General features: G+C 41.0%; 1 non-coding gene across 1 annotated transcript; it reads left to right on the plus strand.

Annotated features, from left to right (window-relative positions):
• Nucleotides 1-2,655: 2,655 nt before the first annotated feature.
• Nucleotides 2,656-2,774, plus strand: LOC123687568. Its single transcript, XR_006749286.1, has one exon. It is a non-coding gene; the product is annotated as a 5S ribosomal RNA (ribosomal RNA).
• Nucleotides 2,775-5,000: the final 2,226 nt, after the last annotated feature.

A 5,000-nucleotide genomic window follows, 5' to 3' on the forward strand; every position in this document is an offset into this window, starting at 1 on the left:
AACTCCGATCCGGAAATCGGCCGATGCATCACGTTAACTATTTCTTATATATCTAATATAATATACATCGAGACGGTAAGAATTCTTTTAATCGAAGATATACATATACTTCTCATCAATATCCAAAAGCTTATCGAAAAATAAATTACTCAACTTTTACGTGAAGAATCGTTCACCCAAACCTTATCCCCTATATATGTCAGGAGAACCCAAGGTTCCCCTCCAGACACGATTTAGCAAACTTTTCCCGATCGATCCGACCCACCGAGGCCGTCTCGACCGTCCGCTGCGCCTACTAGGGCCGATTTCTTCGGACTCCGATCAGAAAATATACCGATGCATGTCGTTAACACCTAGTCCGCCTCGTCCGATCTATCTAAACAGTCTCGACGCACCCAACACTCTTTCAAAGTCGGATTACTCGGACTCAATCTGAAAATGGACCGATGCATGACGTCAACACTTAGCCCGCCTCGTCTGATCGATCTAAGCCATCTCGACCCACCCAACACGCCTTCCAAGTCGGATCACTCGGACTTCGATCTGAAAATCTCCGGACTCATTTTTATGAATATCCCCAGTCAGTAAGAACGTTATTTCGCCAATATATACCAACAATAAACCATATTCCAATAGCTGAACCAAAAATATAATTCCCGATCCAAACGTTCTGCATCGCCCAACGCGACCACCTTCCCTATATATGTCAGGAGAGCACAGGGTTCCCCTCCAGACAACACTTACGCTCTATCCCCGACTCTCGGTCGATCGATAGGCCAGGTCAGCGGTGTCTGTTTCGGCCGAAGCTCGGACTTTGGTCAAAATGTTCCGATACAAAATTTGAACCAAGATAGATACAGATATGATTCCTTCTTAAATATACGTTGATTATCGAACAGAATATGGTAAATATTTTGCGATGACCGAGGATTTCATGAATTTTTTTTTTTTTCGAAAAAATTTTCTGTTATCGGAATTTCCTCAAATTTCATTTGGTTGCCTACTAATGCATATTAAAAACGATAATCAACAATCAGAATCATTATTTATCATTTATTTCAATTTTTATAATGAAAAACGTTCACGTCCTTTCGCGCCTCTCGATCGTCGTTTACGTGATGCATCGGTCAGCCCTAGTTTACGTGGTGCATCGGTAAGATCGAGTTCACGTTCTGCATCGGTAAGATCCAGTTCACGTGGTGCATCGGTAAGATCGAGATTACGTGGTGCATCGGTAAGATCGAGTTTACGTGGTGCATCGGTAAGATCCAATTCACGTTCTGCATCGGTAAGATCCAGTTCACGTGGTGCATCGGTGAGATCGAGTTTACGTTCTGCATCGGTGTGATCTAGTTTACGTTGTGCATCGGTAAGATCGAGATTACGTGAAGCATCGGTATGATCGAGTTTACGTTCTGCATCGGTCTGGACTTAGAGATATATTTTCGACGTGAAAATGTTCCGATACAACTTTTGAACCAGGATAGTTAGAGAGATGATTTTTTCTGGGATGTACGTTGATTGGGGAATGGATTGTGGAAAATAACTTGCCATGACCGAGGTGTTCTCGAATTTTTTTTTTTTTTCGAAAAATATTTTCTGATTTTGGATTTTACTCAAATTTGATTTCGTTGCCTTCTAATGTGTTCTAAAAGAGTAAATCAGTAATCAGAATCGAAAAATATTTTTCGGATTTTTTTTTTTTTGAAAAAAAATTTTCTGATTTTGGAATTTCCTCAAATTTGATTTGGTTGCCTTCTAATGTGTTTTTAAAGCGTAAATCAGTAATCAGAATCAATATTCATTGTCGACTTTAATTTTTATAAGGAAAAATGTTCACGTCCTTAAACGCCTCCCCATCATTAGCCCGAGTCCAAGTCGATGTCAGTCCCGAGCGGACGGTGTCAGATACTACCTATCGCCCCGGTCTGGACTTGGCGAGGTATTTCGACGTGAAATGTTCCGATACAACTTTTGAACCAGGATAGTTAGAGAGATGATTTCTTCTATGTTGTACGTTGATTGTGGAATGGATTGTGGGAAATAACTTGCCATGACCCAGGTGTTCTTGAATTTTTTTTTTTTTCGAAAAAAATTTTCTGATCTTGAAATTTCCTCAAATCTGATTGCGTTGCCTTCTAATGTGTTCTAAAAGAGTAAATCAGTAATCAGAATCAATATTCATTGTCGACTTTAATTTTTATAAGGAAAAATGTTCACGTCCTTAAACGCCTCTCCATCGTTACCCCGACTCCAAGACGATGTTAGACCGGAGCGGACGGTGTCAGATGCGACCGATCTCCCCGGTCTGGACTTAGCGAGATATTCCGACGTGAAATGTTCCGATACAAAAATTTAACTGTGATAGTTAGAGAGATGGTTCCTTTTGTGATGTACGTTGATTGTGTAATAGAATATGGAAATAAACTTGAGATGACCGAGGTCTTCTGGGATTTTTTTTTTTTTTCGAAAAATATTTTTCGATTTCGGAAATCCCTCAAATTTCATTGAGATATGTCCTAATGTGTTCTTAAAGCTTAAATCAACAATCAGAATTAATATCCAAAAGTTATTTCATTTTTTATGAGGAAAAACGTTCACGTCCTTTCCGCTCCCAAAAAGTGAGATATCATAGAAAATATCGCAATATATGTTGTTTACGGCCATACCACGCTGAAATTGCCAGTTCTCGTCAGAACACTGAAGCCAAGCAGCGTCGGGCGCGGTTAGTACTTGGATGGGTGACCGCTTGGGAACACCGCGTGCTGTAAGCTTTTTTTTTACGTTCTGCATCGGTCTGCCGAGATAACGTGGTGCATCGGTATGATCGAGTTTACGTTCTGCATCGGTAAGATCGAGATTACGTGATGCATCGGTAAGATTGAGATTACGTGGTGCATCGGTAAGATCGAGATTACGTGGTGCATCGGTAAGATCGAGTTTACGTGGTGCATCGGTAAGATCCAATTCACGTTCTGCATCGGTAAGATCCAGTTCACGTGGTGCATCGGTGAGATTGAGATTACGTGGTGCATCGGTAAGATCGAGTTTACGTGGTGCATCGGTAAGATCCAATTCACGTTCTGCATCGGTAAGATCCAGTTCACGTGGTGCATCGGTAAGATTGAGATTACGTGGTGCATCGGTAAGATCGAGTTTACGTGGTGCATCGGTAAGATCCAATTCACGTTCTGCATCGGTAAGATCCAGTTCACGTGGTGCATCGGTAAGATTGAGATTACGTGGTGCATCGGTAAGATCGAGTTTACGTGGTGCATCGGTAAGATCCAATTCACGTTCTGCATCGGTAAGATCCAGTTCACGTGGTGCATCGGTAAGATGGAGATTACGTGGTGCATCGGTAAGATCGAGATTACGTGGTGCATCGGTAAGATCTACTTTACGTTCTGCATCGGTCTGCCCTTGTTTACGTGGTGCATCGGTAAGATCGAGATTACGTGAAGCATCGGTATGATCGAGTTTACGTTCTGCATCGGTCTGCCCGATATTACGTGGTGCATCGGTTCAGCCCTAGTTTACGTTGTGCATCGGTCTGGACTTAGAGATATATTTTCGACGTGAAAATGTTCCGATACAACTTTTGAACCAGGATAGTTAGAGAGATGATTTTTTCTGTGATGTACGTCGATTGGGGAATGGATTGTGGAAAATAACTTGCCATGACCGAGGTGTCCTCGAATTTTTTTTTTTTTCGAAAAAAATTTTCTGATTGTGGAATTTTCTCAAATTTGATTTGGTTGCCTCCTAATGTGTTCTAAAAGAGTAAATCAGTAATAGGAATCGAAAAATATTTTTCGGATTTTTTTTTTTTTCGAAAAAAATTTTCTGATCGTGGAATTTCCTCAAATTCGATTTGGTTGCCTTCTAATGTGTTTTTAAAGCGTAAATCAGTAATCAGAATCAATATTCATTGTCGACTTTAATTTTTATAAGGAAAAATGTTCACGTCCTTAAACGCCTCCCCATCATCAGCCCGAGTCCAAGTCGATGTCAGTCCCGAGCGGACGGTGTCAGATACTACCTATCGCCGAGGTCTGGACTTGGCGAGATATTACGACGTGAAATGTTCCGATACAACTTTTGAACCAGGATAGTTAGAGAGATGATTTCTTCTATGTTGTACGTTGATTGTGGAATGAAATACGGAAAATAACTCGCCATGACCGAGGTGATTACGATTTTTTTTTTTTTTTCGAAAAAAATTTTCTGATCGTGGAATTTTCTCAAATTTGATTTGGTTGCCTCCTTATATGTTCTAATAGCGATAATCAACAATCAGAATCAAAATCCATGATCGGGTTTGATTTTTATAAGGAAAAATGTTCACGTCCTTTTTTTCAACCCCGACTCATTGACGATGTTAGAACCGAGCCGGCGGTGTCAGATACGACCGATCGCCCCGGTCCCGATCGTCATTCACGTTGTGCATCGGTCTGCCCGAGATTACGTGGTGCATCGGTCTGGACTTAGAGATATATTTTCGACGTGAAAATGTTCCGATACAACTTTTGAACCAGGATAGTTAGAGAGATGATTTTTTCTGTGATGTACGTCGATTGGGGAATGGATTGTGGAAAATAACTTGCCATGACCGAGGTGTCCTCGAATTTTTTTTTTTTTTTCGAAAAAAATTTTCTGATCGTGGAATTTTCTCAAATTTGATTTGGTTGCCTCCTAATGTGTTCTAATAGCGATAATCAACAATCAGAATCAAAATCCATGGTCGGGTTTGGTTTTTATAAGGAATAATGTTCACGTCCTTTTTTTCAACCCCGACTCATTGACGATGTTAGAACCGAGCCGGCGGTGTCAGATACGACCGATCGCCCCGGTCCCGATCGTCATTTACGTTGTGCATCGGTCTGCCCGAGATTACGTGGTGCATCGGTCTGGACTTAGAGATATATTTTCGACGTGAAAATGTTCCGATACAACTTTTGAACCAGGATAGTTAGAGAGATGATTTTTTCTGGGATGTA

Source organism: Harmonia axyridis, chromosome X, assembly GCF_914767665.1.
Source record: "Harmonia axyridis chromosome X, icHarAxyr1.1, whole genome shotgun sequence".
NCBI lineage: Eukaryota > Metazoa > Arthropoda > Insecta > Coleoptera > Coccinellidae > Harmonia > Harmonia axyridis.